The following is a 20,547-nucleotide window of genomic DNA, read 5'->3' as shown; positions in this document are numbered from 1 at the left end:
CAGGGTGAAACCCTGTCTCTACTAAAAATACAAAAATTAGCCAGGCGTGGTGGTGCATGCTTGTAGTCCCAGTTACTCGGGAGGCTGAGGTGGAAGAATCACTTGAACTGGGAGGCAGAGGTTGCAGTGAGCGGAGATTGCTCCCTGCACTCCAGCCTGGTGTCAGAGCAAGACTCCATCTCAAAAAAAAAAAAAAAAATCTGTCATTTACCACATGGGCATTCTGCAATTTCATGTACTTCCTTTCAACCCTGGACTTTAATGACTTGTCTGTATCCCTTGACTAGCTGCACTTTCCTCCTGTTTCGTGGTGATCTAACTGTCACACCCACCCTGACTTTTAGATTGTGTTTTTCTTCTTCCTTTTAGAATTTATCAGGATATCAGGATGTCGGCCCACTGGTGATGTTTCAGGGACCATTGGAGACAGTGGAATTCGATGGGAAAAACATCACAAATGCAAATACTATAATTTTAAATTTTTCTCTCATATTTGTTGCATTGCCCCTTCATTTGTCTTTTTAATTGAAAATCAAAATATAACTCCTTTTGGCAGTGTTGTAATATTAATCACCTTTAGGAATAGGAGGGGTAGATTATTCAGAGCTCTCTGACAGCTGGTTTTGCTGATGTCAGGAAGAGGAAACCAGACTTGTTAATCTTCATTTTCTTTGTCATACTAGAAAGCTTTGTTCTCTTTCCAGGTTCACAGGCCTGCATCCCAACCTTTGAGGACAAAGGGTACATGCTCACTTGTTCTACAGTGTCACACAGACCAAAACAGATATGGGAAAGGTAGAAAGTAGAGGAAAACACTTTGAACAGACAGAAAGATTTTCTGTTAAATTATGTTCTTCTCCATCATCTTTACACATCGAACCCCAGCACCTAACATGTTCACCATCTACCTAGCCCAGTTTTCTGGAGCTCTAAGAAGAAAATCTCTATATTTCAAAGATAAGCTAATTTGGTCTCTGCCTCTGAGAAAAAGGAAGATGCCTCAAGCATTGCCTTTGGTGGGCATGTGGGAAACTTCATTAGAAATAATCTGATCTTCACCATTGTGTCCCTAGGTCCTAGCCCTAGTGGCTGCCATAGAGTAGGAGCTCAATAAAATTTGGTAAATAAATGACCAGCTATTGAAAAGCTTTCCAGAAACAGGGGACCACAAACTTCTATAAGAAATGAAAGGCATGCTGGCGTTAGATTGATCATCAGCGACAATGGAATAAAAATGGTTGAATAATAGCTTCCAAGTTTGGGAAGGGAAATGATTTTCAACTTGAGACACCTCTACCCAGTCAAATTACATGTGAGGGCAAAATAAAGACATTGTTACACATGCAAAGACTCAGAAAGCTTACCTTTCAGACACCTTTTCTTGAGGAGTTATTAGAGCATAGACTCCAGTAAAACAGCAAAGTTCCATGAGGAAGCCATGGGATTCGGGCTACAGCAGATGTGACCCAGAATGTCAGTTTCGTGGGTTAATAAGCCATCAGTTATATCTGAGCAAGGATGGGGAATCCAAGAAACAAAGGTATTTCATGGAACACACAGTTGGAAGAACTTGAAGATATACTTCAGGCAAAGAAAATAAAAATAAGCACCTAGAAATTTTATTTTCTGAAAGACTACAAGAAAATCATAATACAAACATGAATTAAGTTAAACTGAGTCATCAATGGGCTTTCAAAAGAAAAATATTCCAAGCAATAGAATGGGTAAGATGGCACAGATTTCTTCTTTCAACAAAATACTGGGCAAAGCCACAACTAAGTAAACCATGATTTTGAGAAACTGAGCAGCACAGAGTTGAGACATTGTGATCACACAGAGGAAAATCAATCACAGCATACTACTTGGCTCTGCTGTGGACCAACATTTTCATAATGTTAATGCTGCTTATTGGTTATTGTCTATTAGAACCAACTTACAGAAGACTTAGGCAGGGCACAGTGGCTCATGCTGTAATCCCAGCCAAGGCAGGCGGATCTAAAGGTCAAGAGATCGAGACCATCCTGGCCAATATGGTGAAATCCTGTCTACTAAAAATACAAAAATTAGCTGAGCATGGTGGCCTGCGCCTGTAGTCCCAGCTAATTGGGAGGCTGAGGCAGGAGAATTGCTTGAACCTGGGAAGCAGAGGATGCAGTGAACTAAGTTCGCTCCATTGCACTCCAGCCTGGCAACAGAGGGAGACTCCATCTCAAAAAAAAAACAAAGACAATTATGGTTATGAAAGGGAATATAAATGTTATCTGTTATGGAAATGTGAGAGAGTACAGCTTTGAAAAGTTTTAAGGTAGAGGAGTTTGAGGCTGCAGTGAGCTATGATTGTACCAGATGTACTCCAACCTGGGCAACAGAAGGAGGCCTCATTTCTAAAAAAGAAGTCTGGAGGTAGAAGCAGAGCTGGGGAGTTCAAGAGAAGTAGCAGTTCAAATCTCCTCCTATCATGAAATGGAGAGCCAAGAGGTGCTGTCTATATTTAATAGAACTAAAAACAAAAGTTTAAGGACATTAAAGTTACTGGTGTACACAATAGGACTAAAAATTGTGCTGTAACTACCATATACACCCTGTGTTTTCGGGGGTGAATGAAGCTGACTTTGTATCAGTCCTTGCAAGAGTCAATAATGTCATAAAATAGCAGCTTCCTCATATTCATACAGTTGAAGATCATCAGGAGAATTTCAAACCGCAGAGGTCAAAGCGATTGCCCTTTGAAAGTGGAACTGAGGCTGGGGAAATAAGAAGCAGGAACAATTGCAGGTCTTCCCCTACTTTTAACCTTTCTTTTTCACTTTGACAAAACAAAAACCAAACATAACAATCCCGGTGAGGGTCAGAGATCATCTATTTTAATGCCTGGAAATATAATCGGTGAGTCATCTTGTGGCTGTTAGGAGGAGGATTTGCTCCTAGTGTTATTGGATCTCCAGCCTCCCCCACGCCATTCTTTCCCTTCCTTGGGGATCCTAGATGGTTCATACCCGCAGCTGCCCTGCCCTGCTGACGGTTCTCTGGTCATTCCAGCTGCGGCCATCTCTCAGGGCCTGCCTCTTCTCAGGATGCCACCTCTGCTGCTGGTGTGGGTGAGTGTGGCGCCCCCCTCCATCCTGCTATCAATGTTGACAGCGTCTCCCTCAACTGCTGCCAAACACATCACATGGCATTTTATTATTATAAATTGATTGATAAAAGTTCAAATGTATGAATTTAAAAGTTTACTATTTCGCTCATAATTATATAATTACTTGTAATGAAAATTCTGCTTTTTCAGCCGGGCAAGGTGGCTCACGCCTGTAATCCCAGCACTTTGGGAGGCTGAGGCAGGTGGATCACCAGGTCAGGAGATCGAGACCATCCTGGCCAACATGGTGAAACCCGGTCTCTACTAAAAATACAAAAATTAGCTGGGTGTGGTGGAGCATGCCTGTAATCCCAGCTACCCAGGAGGCCGAGGCAGGAGAATCATTCGAACCAGAGTATGAGGTTTCAGTAAGCCGAGATTGCACACTGCATTCTAGCCTGGTGACAGAGGGAGACTCTGTCTCAAAAAGAAAAAAAAAGTTTTTGCTTTTTCTGAGTTTTTACCACGGAACCACTTTAAAAATAATTTTTTCTTAAAAATAATTTATGCTCATTATAGAACATTTGAAAATTGCTCTCTTCCTCTTCATCAGCTTGGGGTACAAAAGGAAATTTCATTTGGTCAATATTAAATTAGATGGCTCTATAGGCCAGGCGTGGTGGCTTATCCCTGTAATCCCAGCATGTTGAAAGGCTGAGGCGGGCGGATCACCTGAGGTCAGGAGTTCGAGACCAGCATGGCCAACCTGGTGAAACCGTGTCTCTACTAAAAATACAAAAAATTAGCTGGATGTGGTGACATGTGCCTGTAGTCTGAGCTACTTGGGAGGACTCTCGTGAGGCAGGAGAATCACTTGAACTTGGGAAGTGGAGGTAACAGTGAGCTGAGATTGGGCCACTGCACTTCAACATGGGCGATAGAGCGAGACTCTGTCTCAAAAATAAAATAAAAATAAATAAGATGGCTCTGGGTCCCATATACCACTGTTAAAGAGAAGGTCTCTCTTTCCTTCTTCAGTGCTTTGGCCTGAAATAACTCTTAACCCTCCAGGGATGCTTATGCTTTCTCTTCCTGGGGTGTCACTCTGGCCAGAAATGTGGAAGTTATCCTAAACTCTTTCCTCCTTATTCTTCAGATCTACTTAATGCTAAGTCCTTGGAGAATTAATTAAGCACCTCACCGAGGTCACATAGCACCCAGTTAGTGTGCCTTAGGAGCCAGAATCTAGTGCTTAGGAGGCTTAGGCCAAAACACTGTTTTGTTATTTTATTTTATTTTTTTTACTGCTCCTTGCAGAGCAGGACTACCCCGTAGGCAGTATGCCCAGAGTAGCCAAGCACGCTGTTCTTATTGTGGGTGGCAATAAGCCTTCTTGATGGAAGATGTGGATGGAATAAAGCCGCCTCAGCTGCCCCCAGCAGCACTCATCCCAGGAAACTTCTCTTGGCATCGTTGCCATCATATAGCTACTAAGTGGTAAAAGTAGTATTCACTTCCTCAGTGAATGTGATGTCAAACTGTTTTCTTATTTTGTTTTTTCAAAACCTTATTAATAAAATTTCCAAGTAATCAAAAAAGTTGAAAGAATAGGACAGTAACACTCATATATTTCTCACCAGGCTGAAACAATCATTAATATTTGCTAACTTATTTATCAGGTCGAAGTATAAAACATTGTAATAAAAATTGAATGGAAACAATTTCCTGTAGTTCAATGTACGGTGCATGTGTTGTTGAACAATCTGAAGATTTCTTTCAGGTACACATGACACTTCAGAGTGTATCTTCTAAGAATAGGTCTGTGCTTCTAAAAAACCCATAATATTATTATTACACCTAAGAAAGCAATTCCCTAAAATAATCTAATATCCAGTCCACGTTCAATTTCGTCTTATAGCCCTTCTTTTTGTGATTCAGAATCCAATCAAGATTCATGCATTGCACATTATTATGCCTTCTTTTATTCTACATTATCCCCCCACATACCTTTTTGTTAAAAATGACATTGACTTTTTAAACTGATGGGGCCAGTTGTCTTGTAGAATGGAGATCTGTCTCATTGCTTCCTGGTAGTGTTAACTTATTCGTCTACTCTCTGTATTTCCTGTAACTTGAAAGTTATGTCGTAAGACTTGCTTAGATTCAGTTTGAAGGCTTAAAGCAAGAACACTTGTAGGAAGCTGTGTACTTCTATTGCATGACACCAAGAGGCACAGCTGTCACATTATTAGCAATATTGGGTTTGGACCCCTGATGAAGATGACAATTGCCAGATCTCACCACTGTAGTGTATATGCCACAGGAGACAAGTCTCCATTGGTCTCTTGCTTCTCTGTATAACTTGAGGTCCAAGCATTGATTGTCTTTTTTTTTTTTTTTTTGGACTATCTTTTCAAGGACATTTAGATAAAACTGCCTTAGAAGGTGAAGATAGAATCTCCCCCTGTAGCCAAGCAATTTTAAATTTTTTAATTGTAAAATGCATATAAAAATTACCATTTTTAATTGCAGAGTTCAGTAGTGTTAAGTATATTCACACTGTTGTGCAACCCATCTCCGAAAGCTTTTCCTCTTGCAAAACTGAAACTCTATACCCATTCAACAACACCCTCCTATTTCCGTCTTCCTCTAGCTCCTGGCAACCACCATTCTGGCTTTCTGTTTCTATGAATTTAAGCACTCTAGGGAACCTCACATGAGAGAAATCACACAACATTTGTCTGTTTGTGAATGGTTTATTTCACAGAATGATGTCCTCAAGGTTCATTCAGATTGTACCATATATCAGAATTTCCTTTCTTTTAAGGCTGAATAATATTCCATTAAGTATTTAAAACATACATATTGCATGTTGCAAATATGCCACATTTTTCTTATCCATTCATTCATCAATAAACATTGGTATCGCTTCCATCTCTTGGCTATTGTGAATAATGCTGCTTTGAATATGGCTATACAAATATTTATCTGAGATCCTGCTTTCAATTCTTTTAACTATATACCCAGAAGTGGAATTGCCAGATCATATGGTTATTTCTATTTTTAGTTTTTTTGAGGTGCCACCAGGCTGTTTTTCATAGACCTACACCATTGTACATTCCCACCAACAGTGTACAAGGATTTCAATATTCTCCATAATCTCATCAATATTTGTTATTTTCTTTTTGTTTTTTAAGAGACAGGGTTTCACAAGTAGCCCAGGTTAGCCTTGAACTCTTGGGGCTCAAACGATCCTCCCTCCTCAGTCTTCCAAGTGGGACGACATACAGGCACTGCACCCATCTCTTTTTCATTGTTTGTTTAAATAGCAACCTTCCTAATGAATGTGAAGTGATATTTCATTGTTTTTGTTTGTTTGTTTGCTTGTTTTTTGAGACAGAGTCTTTCTGTCACTCAGCTTAGAGTGGTATGTTGCGATCTTGGCTCACTGCAACCGCTGCCTCCTGGGTTCAAGCAATTCTCCTGCCTCAGCCTCTCGAGTAGCTGGGACTACAGGCGTGCACAACCATGCCTGCCTAAGTTGTATTTTTAGTGGAGACAGGATTTCACCATATTGTCCAGGCCGGTCTTGAACTCCTGACCTCAAGTGATCTGCCAGCCTCAGCCTCCCAAACTGCTGGAATTACAGGTGTGAGTCACCGCGGCCTGCCTCATTGTGTTTTTGATTTGTATTTCCCTAATCATTAGTGAAGTGCTTGTGGCCGTGTGTATATCTTCTTTGGGGCAATGTCTTTTCAGATCTTTTGCTCATTTAAAAAACTTAGTTATTTTTTGTTGAGCTGCAGTTCATTATATATTTGTATGTTAATCACTTGTCAGATATTTGATTTATAAATATTTTTTCTCATTCTGTGCATTTTCTTTTAACTCTGTTGATTGTGGCTTTTCATGCACAGATCAATTCAGATTTTAACATTACATATTACCTTCTAAAGTTTGATATTTGAACACTTTTTCTCACACTGATCACCTTGGTTCCTAATAATATCAAAATATTTGCTTTGTCCCAAAATATACACAAAATAGTCACAAAATTGAAGTGCTATATTTACTACTAAAAATAAGATACAATATGGAGTTTTATATATCTTTGAAATTCTTTTTCTCCTTAGAATACACAGTGTTCAAAATTTATTCAAAATTCTTGTCTCTGTGTAACTATATTACCAGTTCAATACAGAGTTTGGGTAATTCATTTCCGTATATTTTAAATTTTAATGTTTGCTTGTTTTTTCTTTTTCTTTCTCTTTCTCTTTTTTTGAGACGGAGTCTCCCACCGTCTCCCAGGCTGGAGTGCAATGGCACAATCTCAGCTCACTGCAACCTCCACCTCCCGGGTTCAAGCAATTCTCCTGCCTCAGCCTGCTGAGTAGCTGGGATTACAGGTGTGTGCCAACACACCTGGCTAATTTTTTGTATTTTTTACTAGAGACAGGATTTCACTATGTTGGCCAAGCTGGTCTCAAACTTCTGACCTAGTGATCCACTTGCCTCAGCCTCCCAAAGTGCTGGGATTACAGGCATGAGCCACTGTGCCTAGCCTTGTTTTTTTCTTTAAATATGTAAATATTTACATGGTTTACAATGAAAATCTCTATAAAAAGATATATTCAGAAAAGTCTTGCTTCCATTCCTATCTCTTTTACCACATTCCCCACGTTCCTACCCCAGAGGTTTTTTATTTGACCTTCCAGTATATATTTATGCCAAACTAAGCTATATGTTTAGATGTTTATATTTATAATTATATTCTTATTTCCCCACATTCCTTACACAAAATATAAAAGTACTGGTATCTTGAAGCACTTTACTTTAAATGCATGAATCTTAAACTCTCTTTTGATTTAAAAAAATCTGCAAATAAGGATCATAATAACCTTATGAACGTAAGATATTGCTTGTTCTAAATGGTAAATAATGAATATGTATTTAAAAATAAAATGGCAATGAAGGATATTCATTGTATCATCAAGGACATGTATTACTATCTTGCCTTTGTCATTTTTATTCTCCTTCCCTGCCTACGGTAAATATGCAGCTACCTGAGGGAATGGATTTACAGGCCTATATGCCCATATACTTTGTTCATAAACCAGTTTCCCATTCATCTCATTGTTTTACAGTTATTTATATATCTTTTCCCCTAATAGTGTGTAAGCTCTGAGAGCAGGGATCGTATATCCTATTCCTTTTTGTATGTCAAGCAGCATGCTACAGGGGAAAGTTCATTGTCTTTGGAATCTTGGCTCTATCACTTCCCAGCTGCATGAGCTTGTGCATGTTACTTCACCACTGTGGACTTCAGTTTTCTCAATTATAAAAAATAATGTCCTATTGCAGGACTCTTGATAACACTAAATGAGGCAGTGTAGGTAAAGGCCCCATGAGTGGCCCACCATCCTCTGAGTATCTCATGCTATGTGGCCAACATTGTGTTTGTTCCTAGATTCAACTTCCCTTTCCCTTGTGACACTAGGTCTTTTGACCTTCCCTTCCCTTCCTTTCTTTCCTTTCATCTCTCTTTCTTTCTTTCTTTTTTTTTGACAGAGTCTCACTCTGTTGCCCATGGTTGGAGTGCAGTGGCATGATCTCAGCTCAGTATAACCTCTACCTCCTGGGTTCAAGCAATTCTCATGCCTCAGCCTCTTGAGTAAGTGGGATCACAGGCACCTAACATCAGGCCCAGCTAATTTTTCTATTTTTAGTAGAGACATGGTTTCACTATGTTGGCCAGGCTGGTCTTGAATTCCTGGCCTCAAGTGATCCACTTGCCTCAGCCTCCCAAAGTGCTGAGATTACAGTACAGTAACGTAACCAAAATGTTTACCCCATTAAAATCCAAAACTAAGCCCATATTCTCTGAGGCATGTATCACAAAGAGATAATCCACTATTGACCACACTCTCCAACAAAGAAACAACCCACTATTGACCCCACTATCAAGCAAAACCTCCCCACCCCAACACACATTACTAAATGACTATATAAACTGTTACTCCTCGCATACCTCAAACGATACCCTTCAGAGAATGTACTTATACTAACACAGCAGGGAACCCCCCCCCCACCTATATGCACCACCCAAATAGCTCAAGTTAATGTAGCTTAACTTTAAAGCAAGACACTGAAAATGTCTAGACGGGTAATCATAACCCCATAAACACATAGGTTTGGTCCTAGCCTTTCTATTAGCCCTCAGTGATATTACACATGCAAGCATCCACGACCCTGTGAGAATGCCCTCCACCAAAATGTGAGGAGCAAGTATCAAGCACGCAAACATGCAGCTCAAGACACTTTGCTTAGCCACACCCCCACGGGAAACAGCAGTGACAAACTTTTAGCAATGAACGAAAGTTTAACTAAGTTACACTGACAATCAGAGTTGGTCAATTTCGTGCCAGCCACCGCGGCCATACGATTGACTCAAGTTAATAGAGCCTGGCGTAAAGAGTGTTTAAGACTTAACCCACCCAATAAAGCTAACCTATAACTAAGTCGTAGAAAACTCCAGTTATAGTGAAATACTCTACGAAAGTGGCTTTAGCATTCTGAACACACTATAGCTAAGACACAAACTGGGATTAGATACCCCACTATGCTTAGCCCTAAACCTCAATAACTTAATTAACAAATTTATTTGCCAGAACACTACAAGCAACAGCTTGAAATTCAAAGGACCTGGCGGTGCTTTACATCCGTCTAGAGGAGCCTGTTCTATAATCGATACACCCCGATAAACCTCACCACATCTAGCCATCAGCCTGTATACCGCCATCTTCAGCAAACTCCTTAATGATTGCAAAGTAAGCAGAAGTATTACCATAAAAACGTTAGGTCAAGGTGCAGCCAATGACATGGGAAGAAATGGGCTACATTTTCTACATCAGAAAACTAAACGATAACCCTTATGAAATTTAAGGGCCTAAGGTGGATTTAGCAGTAAACCAAGAATAGAGAGCTTGATTGAAACAAGGCCATTAAGCACGCACACACCGCCCGTCACCCTCCTCAAACATCACACAAAAGTATATTGACAACAAGCCACTTCATACTGATCTAGAGGGGATAAGTCGTAACATGGTAAGCGTACTGGAAAGTGCGCTTGGACGAATCAAAACGTAGCTTAAATTAAAGCATCCGGCTTACACCCGGAAGATCTCACAACAAATAATGGTTTTGAGCTAACTCTAGCCCAAACATTACTAAAATATACTACTTAGCCTCATTAATTAAATCATTTACCTACTACAAAAGTATAGGAGATAGAAATTATATTTTAGGCGCAATAGATACAGTACCGCAAGGGAAAGAACAAAACCAATAAAGCACAAAAAAGCAAAGATAAACCCTTGTACCTTCTGCATAATGAACCAACCAGAAATAGCTCTATAAAGAGAACTTAAACAATGCCCCCCAAAACCAAGCGAGCTACCCAAGGATAGCTAAAAGAGCGCACCCGTCTATGTGGCAAAATAGTGGGAAAATCTCTGGGTAGTGGCGACAAACCTACCGAGCCTGGTGATAGCTGGTTGTCCAAGACAGAATCTTAGTTCAACTTTAAATTTACCTACAGAATCACATAATCCTCCTGTAAATTTAACTGTTAGTCTAAAGAGGGACAGCTCTTAAGACCCTAGGAAACAACCTTTTATAGAGAGTAAACAATTTAGCCATCATAGTTGGCCTAAAAGCAGCCACCAATTAAGAAAGCGTACAAGCTCAATATTTATTTACTCTTAATCCTAATAATCTCATTGAACTCCTAATACAAATTGGACCAATCTATTATCAAATAGAAGCAATAATGTTGATATAAGTAACATGAAATTATTCTCCTTGCATAAGCTTATCTCAGACCGAAACAACTACTGTTAGTTAACAGCCCAATTATCATATACTACAAATTAATCCACCAATTAACCGAACTGTTAACCCGACACAGGCATGCACTAAGGAAAGATTAAAAAAAGTAAAAGGAACTCGGCAAACTCTACCCCCGCCTGTTTACCAAAAACATCACCTCTAGCATCCCCAGTATTAGAGGCACTGCCTGCCCAGTGACACATGTTCAACGGCCGCAGTACCCTGACCATGCAAAGGTAGCATAATCACTTGTTCTCTAAATAAGGACTTGTATGAATGGCCACACGAGGGTTTAACTGTCTCTTACTTTTAATCAGTGAAATTGACCTATCCGTGAAGAGGCGGATATGCCTAAATAAGACGAGAAGACCCTATGGAGCTTCAATTTAACGGTACAAGCCACAACCTTTCAAACCAACAGGCAATAACCTATCATAAGTGTACCGTAGATTTTGGTTGGGGTGACCTCGGAGTACAACATAGCCCCCGAAAAACACACACTAAGACCTCACTAGTCTAAGTAAAAATAAATCTATTGACCCAATAACTTGATCAACGGACTAAGTTACCCTAGGGATAACAGCGCAATCCTATTCTAGAGTCCATATTGACAATAGGGTTTACGACCTCGATGTTGGATCAAGACATCCTAATGGTGCAGACGCTATTAAGGGTTCGTTTGTTCAACGATTAAAGTCTTACGTGATCTGAGTTCAGACTGGAGCAATCCAGGTCGGTTTCTATCTATTAAACATTCCTCCCAATACGAAAGGACAAGAGAAATGGGGCCTACTTCATAAAGTGCCCTCAAAAATTAGATGACCCATATCTCAATCTCACAGACTACAACATAGCCCAAGAACAGGGCTTAGTTAAGATGGCAGAGCCCGGTAATTGCATAAAACTTAAAACTTTACACCCAGAGGTTCAACTCCTCTTCTTAACAACGTGTTTATAATTAACTTAATCCTACTAATCATGAGCCATTGCACCCAGCTACAAGTTCATAATTTCCAAATGAGCAGCCTAAACAAAGGTCTGCTGCAAGATTGTAATAAAATAGAATCGCTAACATTTATTGAGTGCCTAGTATGTGCTGACATTAAGTGCTTACATATATTAAATTAACTCACTTACTCTCGCATCCACTCTATAAGGTATTATTCTCATTTATGGATAACGCAAGTGAGGTACAAAGAAGATAAATAACTTGTTTGCCCAAGTCAGGGAATGGTTGAACCAAGATTTGAACCCAGGCCGTCCATCTCCAAAGTTTACGTATCCATAAGCTACGTTGTAGCCATTTGCCTTTTACTTCATGTAGGGTGCAGAGGAAAAGAGATTGGACATGGTAAATTAAATTCTACCCTGCATTTAAAATTCAACGAAATATTTCTGCTTAAAAGTCAATGATGGGCTGGGCGCGGTGGCTCAAGCCTGTAATCCCAGCACTTTGGGAGGCCGAGGCGGGTGGATCACAAGTTCAAGAGATCGAGACCATCCTGGTCAACATGGTGAAACCCCGTCACTACTAAAAATACAAAAAATTAGCTGGGCATGGTGGCGCGTGCCTGTAATCCCAGCTACTCGGGAGGCTGAGGCAGGAGAATTGCCTGAACCCAGGAGGCGGAGGTTGTGGTGAGCCGAGATCGCGCCATTGCACTCCAGCCTGGGTAACAAGAGTGAAACTCCGTCTCAAAAAAAAAAAAAAAAGTCAATGATGTCATCTTTATTACTATTTTTATTGACATTCATCTTTTTTATGCTATAGCATCCCATTATACAAATGTTCAAGTTTTTGGAGAGTTCTGGATCTATAAATTGTTTTTTGAAGCTAATTAGATAAAGACAGGCTTTGTTTACTAGAAAAATAAGAAAAACCATGGAATATGCAGTTTTCAGCAGAAAAGTCACAGCCCCTCTTCCACAAAGCCACCATCTGTTTCTACTCTGCTATCGCGGAATCCAGATGTTCTCATCCTCCCAACGAATGCTTTCCAATGGGAACTTCTTGTTCAAGCAAATCAAAGCACAGTTTTATATAGTTTGGACTTTGGCTTTTTTTGAGCCCTCCATTATGAAAAAAAATGCAAGGCAATTCTGTTTCTTTCATGCTGTGTTCTCAATCAGCAACACAGACCCATCATTTATTATATTGAACTTCAGTTTTTGTAACTCAGGGGAAAAAATTTAAATTTTATGTCCAGGGCAGTGTAGAAAAAAATAACTTCTAGAACATTAGAGAATTAGGAACTTGCTGTGGGTTCCCTGCTCCACTTGTAAAAATAACATTACAGAAGAATGGTTTTTTTTATGAGGATTCATAAGGTGATATTTACAAGTAATGATTGTTGAAAGTTATATGAGTAAAAAGAGGATAGACATTAGTGACTAATTTTAACTTAGTCTCCATATATTTAAAATGTGATTTAAGAAAAGGAAGCTTTTGAAAAAACAAAGTTGCTCCGGATTCCTAACACCTTTTTATTTTTGCGGTTCCTTTCCTGCCAGTGACATTGGTGAGTAATTAATGGCTAGAAGGCAGGACACATGTATAGTGCTAAAGTCCTATTACTTAGCTTAAGTTTCATGACCTACCCTGTAAGACAACTCATGTGAAGCTGCAGACATCCCCCGACCCCATTTAAAAAGAAATTTTAAGTACAATTCACTTTTGGAAAATTTGGCTGTGTTCTGGAGTTCAAGAGGGTATGGTGACTACTAAACTCAATAGCTGTGTGTTTGTTTTATGTAGAAGTTATACACACTTGGTAAAGCCTATGTCTGACAGTATTAAAAAAGCAAGGCTGGTAAAACCAATGGCAAGGCTAGGGGATGATTGCAAATTTTGGCTGGGCTAGGAGCCATACTGAGATGGTTTTGTTACGGTTGGTGGTGGTGTGCCGATGATAGGACATTTGAACAGAGGACAAGAGGGTGACAAGATCCAGCTGGAATCAGCTGGGCCTTGAAATCAACCTGTAGAAAGGCAAATCTATGCAGAAGTGTCTGCAACTCCATATACTACTTACACTTAAGGTATTCTAGGATGTTAAAAAAAGAGCTTGCCAGTGTTTGTATAAGAACTCAGGACCACTATTTTCATTTCTAAACATTAAAGGTGACTGGGTATCCGGTGGACCTTGAAAGGTTGACTCCAAAGACACTGGTCTGCTTGGCATCTGCATTAGGTCACTGGTATAAATAATGCCAGCTAACAAGTGTTGAGGCATTGCCATGTGTGAGGCACTGGTGAAGATATTTGATGTGAATTTAATCATTTAATCTTTTTAAAATTGTGGTAAAAAATACATAACATGAAACTTACCATCTTAACCATTTCTTTTCTTTTCTTTTTTTTTTTTTTTTTTGAGATGGAGTCTCGCTGTTGTTGCCTGGGCTGGAGTGCAATGGCGCCATGCTGGTTCACTGCAACCTGAGCCTCCCGGGTTTCAGGAATTCTCCTGCTTCAGCCTCCCAAGTAGCTGAGATTACAGGTGCCCACCGCCACACCTGGCTAATTTTTGTATTTTTAGTAGAAATGAGTTTCACCATGTTGGCCAGGCTGGTCTGGAGCTCCTGACCTCAGATGATCCACCCCCCTCAGCCTCCCAAAGTGCTGGGATTACAGGCATGAGCAACGGTGCCTGGCCCATCTTAACCATTTCTAAGAGTACAGTTTAGTGGCCTTCAGTACATTACATTGTTGTGCAACCAGTTTCTCATCCTTCAAAACGGAAACTATCAATTAATTCCTCCATTCCTCTTCTTAGCCCCTGGCAACCACCTTTCTACTTGATGTCTGTATAAATTTGACTACTCATTATACCTCATATAAGTGGAATCATACAGTATTTTTCCATTTGTGACTGGCTTATTTCATAGATATGTGAGCACACACACACACCATTTTGTTTATCCATCAATAGACAATAGGTTGCTTTCAACACGTGGCTATTGTGAATAATGCTGCTATAACATGGGTGTGCAAATACCTCTTCAAGATCCTGCTTTCAATTCTTTTCGATATATATCCAGAAGTAGAATTGCTGGATCATATGGTAATTCTATGTTTAATTTTTGAGGACCTGCTATACTGTTTCCATAATGTCTGCACCATTGTACATTTCTACCAGCAGTGTATAAGGCTTCCAATTTCTCTGCATCCTCACCAACACTTGTTATTTTCTGTTTTTGTCTCTTAATAGTAGCTGAGGGGTTTTTCCTGACACTGAATACACAGAGTTTTTTCCACACCAACAACCAATTCAACCAATTCTCTGGCACTAACTGGGTGTTCAGCAATTCAGTTCAGTTCTGCTACTAACTTCTAAGATTAGCACAGACCTCATAGGTTAAGGACTCATTCCTATAAGACTGTCCCCTGTTTGGTTGAAAGTCCCAGGGGTCACCAATATTTATGACTGACCAGCTAAAATTTGGGGTTCCCACAACTTCTCCTCAGGCTTGATAATTCACTGGAATGGCTCACAAAGAGAACTTCAGAAAATACTTAACATTTAGTTTATTATAAAGGATTCATACAACCCAGGAACAGCCAAATGGAAAAGATGCATAAGGCAAGGTACTGGGTGGGGTTAGGGGGTGGTGGGACAGAGTCCACGTCCCCTCTGGGCACCCCACTCTCCCAGCACCTTGATGTGTTCACCAACCCAGAAGCTCTCTGGACCTCATTTTTACGGGGTTTGATTGGTTTCATTATGTGGGAGTGATTGATTAAATCATTGGCCATTGGTAATTAAGTTTAATCTCAGGTCCCTCTCCCTACTCCAGAGACTGGGGAGGGAAAGCGGGTGCAGGTAATGGGGGCGGCTGAAGTTTTAATGATGTAATCACCTGATTAGTTTTTATAGTGACTAACTCCCAACCTGAAGGTATCTAGGGGGCCCCTGCTTTGAGTCATCATTAGCACACAAGACAGTAAATTCCAAGTGTTTGGGGAACTTTGTGCCGGGAACCAGTGGCAAAGACCAAATATTTATTTTTTGTTACACCACAGTAGCCATCCTAATGGGTGTGAGGTGATATCTTATTGTGGTTTTGGTTTGCATTTCCCTAATGATTAGCGATGTTGAGCATTTTTTCATGTGCTTGTGGGCATTTATGTATGTCTTCTTTGGAGGAATGTCTATTCAAGCCCTTTGCCATTTTTAATTTGAATTATATGATTTTTATTGTTGAGTTGTAATTATATATTCTAGATACAACCTTTTATTAAATATATGATTTGCAAATATTTTCTCCCATTAGGTAAGCTCCTTACAAGCCTGTTGATCAGGTCCTTGAATGCACAGAGTTTTAATTTTACATGGCTCAATTTATCTATTTTTACTTTCCTTGCCTGTGCTTTTGGTATCACATCCAGGAATCATTGCCAAATCCAGGGTCATACAGCTTTTCCCGTGTGTTTTCTTCATACCGTTTTAATAGGTTTAGGTCTTATGTTTAGGTCTCTGATTAGTTTTCAGTTAATTTTTGTATATTATACAAGGTAAGGGTCCAACTTCATTCTTTTGCCTTTGGATATTCAGTTTTCCCAACATCACTCATTGAAGAGAGTGTCCTCTCCCCACTGAATGGTCTTGGCACCCTTATCAATAATTATTTAATCTTTATGTCAACTTTGTGAGATAGATGTCCTCAGATGAGGACACTGACACCCAGAGAGGTTAAATAGCTAGTCCAAAGTCACACTGAGTAAATTCTGGAGTCAAGATTATAACCTAGACTAAACTAAAAACTTTTGTGCATCGCAGGACACTATCAGGAGAGTAAAAGACAACCCACAGAGTGGGAGAAAATATTTTCAGATCACATATCTGATAAGGGATTATTATCCAGAATGTATAAAGAACTCTGAGAATTCAATAACAAAAAGCCAAACAATCCAATTCAAAAATGGGCAAGGAAATTGAATATATATTTCTCTAAAGAAGATATATAAATGGCCAATAAAAATGCCTGAAAGAATACTCAACGTCCTTCACTATTAGGGAAATACAAATCAAAACTACAGTGATTCACACCAATTAGGATGGCTGGTATCAAAAAACAGAAACCAACAGTGTTGGTGAGGATATGTAGAAGCTGGAACACTGTGTATTGCTGATGGGAATGTAAAATGGTGCAGCCCTGTGGAAAACAGTATGGCAGTCCCTCAAAAAAGTAAACATAAAATTACTGTATGATCTACTTCTGGGTGTACATATAAAAGCATTGAAAGCAGAACTCAAATAGATACTTGTTTACCAATGTTTTTAGCAGTGTTATTCACTGTAGCCAAAAGGTGAAAATAACCTTAATGTCTGCTGACAAATGAATGGATAAACAAAATATGAGATATATATATAATGGGATATTATTAAGCCTTAGAAAGGAAGGAAATTCTGACTCATGCTACAACATGGGTGAGCTGTAAGAACATATGCTCAGTGAAATAAGCCAGACATAAAAGGACATATATGCTTCCGCTCATATGAGGTACCTGGAAAAGCCAACTTTATAGAAACAAGAAGTAGACAGGTCATTGTCAGGGGTTTAGGGAGGGAAGAATTGGGAGTTCATGTTTAATGATTACAGAGTTTCATTTGGGAAGATGAAAACTTTTTAGAGGTGGATGGTGGTGATGGTGGCAGGACGATGTGAATGTACTTAATGCCACTGAATTGCACATTTTAAAATGGTTAAATTGCAACCCAGACAATTTCGTCCACAGCCTACGCTCTTAGCCACAGTATTATAGCTGCCTCTCTGGTGTGTGGCTTCTTACAGATTTACAACAAACATGAATCTCGTGGGTGCCCCGGCTCATCCACTGAGATGTCCTCTTCAGCCTGACTATATGGAGGTCCAGTCTGACTTGCACCTGCTCAGTCTTTTGACTTTATCTTCTGGCTCCCTGAGATGTCCCAGCCACCAGAGATCAGAACACACACTGGTAATCCTTTAGCTTTGTATTCTGGTTTTCCTTTATTATTTTCCTTACTTTATCCCAGTCAGTTTGGTTTTTAGAAATGTGCTTTTCATAGCTTATCCAGCATTTTTAGATGTGCTGTACTGGGAAGAGTCACTCTGAATATTAGTTCTCAATATTGGCCCTTGATTATCTGAGATGCTCTTTTCTTTTTTTTTAAGAATTAAATTTGAACAGTTTTATTTTATTTTTATTGCATTTTAGGTTTTGGGGTACATGTGCAGAACATGCAAGATAGTTGCATAGGTACACACATGGCAGTGTGATTTGCTGCCTTCCTCCCCTTCACCCACATTTGGCATTTCTCCCCAGGCTATCCCTCCCTAGCTCCCCCTCCCCCACTGTCCCTCCCCTATTTCCCCCAATAGACCCCAGTGTGTAGTACTCCCTTCCCTGTGTCCATGTGTTCTCATTGTTCATCACCTGCCTATGAGTGTGAATATGTGGTCTTTCATTTTCTGTTCTTGTGTCAGTTTGCTAAGAATGATGTTCTCCAGTTTCATCCATGTCCCTACAAAGGACACGAACTCATCATTTTTGATTGCTGCATAATATTCCATGGTGTATATGTGCCACATTTTCCCAGTCCAGTCTATCATCGATGGGCATTTTGGTTGGTTCCAGGTCTTTGCTATTGTAAACAGTGCTGCAATGAACATTCGTGTGCATGTGTCCTTATAGCAGAACGATTTATAGTCCTTTGGATATATACCCAGTAATGGGATTGCTGGGTCAAATGGAATTTCTATTTCTAAGTCCTTGAGGAATCGCCACACTGTCTTCCACAATGGTTGAACTAATTTACACTCCCACCAGCAGTGTAAAAGTGTTTCTATTTCTCCACATCCTCTCCAGTGTAACACCTGGGACTCAGGAAGACCTACCTAACTCACCTAACAGCAAAAATGATTCAACTCAGTAAGCAATGGTGGTGGTTACTGTTTTGGAGAGGCATATGTTAATTACAGCAATGCTTCTCAAAATATCTGAATCACAAGCTCCTGCAGGGACTACTTTGAAATGCAAATCCCAATCTCTCACCTTCTTGAGGTTGTGATTCCTTAGGTCTAGGGTAGAACCCAGGGATCCACATTTTTAACAGTCACTTCTAAGTGCTTTTGATAAAAGTGAACAGCTAACCTACTCTCAGAAATGTAGCTAGCAGAAGATTGGGGAAAACATTCATTTGGAGAGAGGGCTATGTGGTCTTTGAGGGCTGCTTTCTCTTTGGAAGAAAAGAACATGGACTTCAGACCATCTAATCTGAACTTTGCTCCACAATGATCACCTGTTAGATCTTCAGCAAGAGTCTTAAACATATTTGTGCCTTAGCTTTCTTATGTTAGGTGGAGTTAATAATACCTTTTTATAAGTTTGGTATAAGAATTAAATGTGATAATAGATATTAAGCATCTTGTAGACTTTTTGCTAAACATAGCTTTTAAATTCACACATTTAACTCCTGCTGAAACTCTGCCAAAATGACAAGAAAGGAATACGAAAAGGCATACATGTCCAAGCCCAAGGAAAGTGAGAAAAGTAGAAAACAGTAAAAAAAAAAATTAGAGAATAGAAATTAAATGGAAGCAGAGCAGATATTCACTTAGTACTCACCTTTCCACTCTGATATGACCTCATCGATTATATATAAGCAGTGTCTGTTCTGTGCTCCTGCCCTCCTTGTAGTTAAATATTTTCATGGTCATCCCTGAACAGAGGAATGGTAATTGATTTAGCGAGTTGAACCTAAACCTAAGAAAGTTAAACCTAACTGCCCGAGGAACAGGATGCCAAGGAGAGGGAACCAATTCATTCCAGAGAACATTGGGAAAGTTCAGCACCAAACATCATGCAGAGCTGGGATGAGAAGAAAAGACTCAAAACAGGGAGACTGGTTAAAGAAACACATGCTGGAGAAGATTTAGACTCAGAATCAGAATTCTTATCTGCAACTCTGAAGTCAATAAGACAATGAAACAACTCTCAAAATGTAGGAGAAAATGTTTTTCAATGAAGTAGTCAATAACAAACCATTAATCACGATATTTTTAGATATGAAAAGTCTCACAATTTTACTTTCCATGTTCTCTTTCTCAATAAGTTACCAGATAATGTGTCCTATGAAAATTGGAGAGAGAGAGGAAACAAAACAAAACAAAACAAATTTCTGTTGTTTTAAGCAATCCAGTCTGTGGTACTTTGTGTTATGGCAACCCTAGCAAACTAAGGCCACAGGGTTAGCAAACAGGCCTCAAAGCTTCATCTGCAGAGCATGTGTCTTATTCTTCAGATTGTATATTTGGTTGGTAGCCTTGATAGGAGGACTGATGAAGATTTTAGGGATGATTTAAGTCTCCCAAAACTATCACTTGGTATTGCCACTGGCTAGATGCCAAACTGGATGAGTCCAGTGAAATGAATGTGTTTTAAAGTTATTACAGCCAGGCATGGTGACTCATGCCTGTAACCCCAGCACTTTAGGAGGCTGAGGTGGGCGGTGGATCACCTGAGGTTGGGAGTTCAAGACCAGCCTGAACAATATGGAGAAACCCTGTCTCTACTAAAAATACAAAATTAGCCGGGCACGGTG

At 39.7% G+C, this 20,547-nt stretch overlaps 1 long non-coding RNA gene and 1 other non-coding gene across 2 annotated transcripts; one reads left to right on the top strand and one right to left on the bottom strand.

Annotated features, from left to right (window-relative positions):
• Positions 1-633: 633 nt before the first annotated feature.
• On the bottom strand, positions 634-1,478 carry LOC144579549 (uncharacterized). The gene is made up of 2 exons (XR_013527408.1): positions 1,365-1,478; positions 634-726 (listed from the first exon to the last, which is right to left on the bottom strand). It is a non-coding gene; the product is annotated as an uncharacterized LOC144579549 (long non-coding RNA).
• A 7,782-nt stretch (positions 1,479-9,260) lies between these two features.
• On the top strand, positions 9,261-10,213 carry LOC144579714 (18S ribosomal RNA). The gene has a single exon (XR_013527892.1). It is a non-coding gene; the product is annotated as an 18S ribosomal RNA (ribosomal RNA).
• Positions 10,214-20,547: the final 10,334 nt, after the last annotated feature.

Source organism: Callithrix jacchus, chromosome 1 (genome assembly GCF_049354715.1).
Source record: "Callithrix jacchus isolate 240 chromosome 1, calJac240_pri, whole genome shotgun sequence".
Lineage (NCBI taxonomy): Eukaryota > Metazoa > Chordata > Mammalia > Primates > Cebidae > Callithrix > Callithrix jacchus.
Note: the sequence above shows the minus strand (reverse complement) of the source record. Positions and strands in the feature narration are given on the sequence as shown.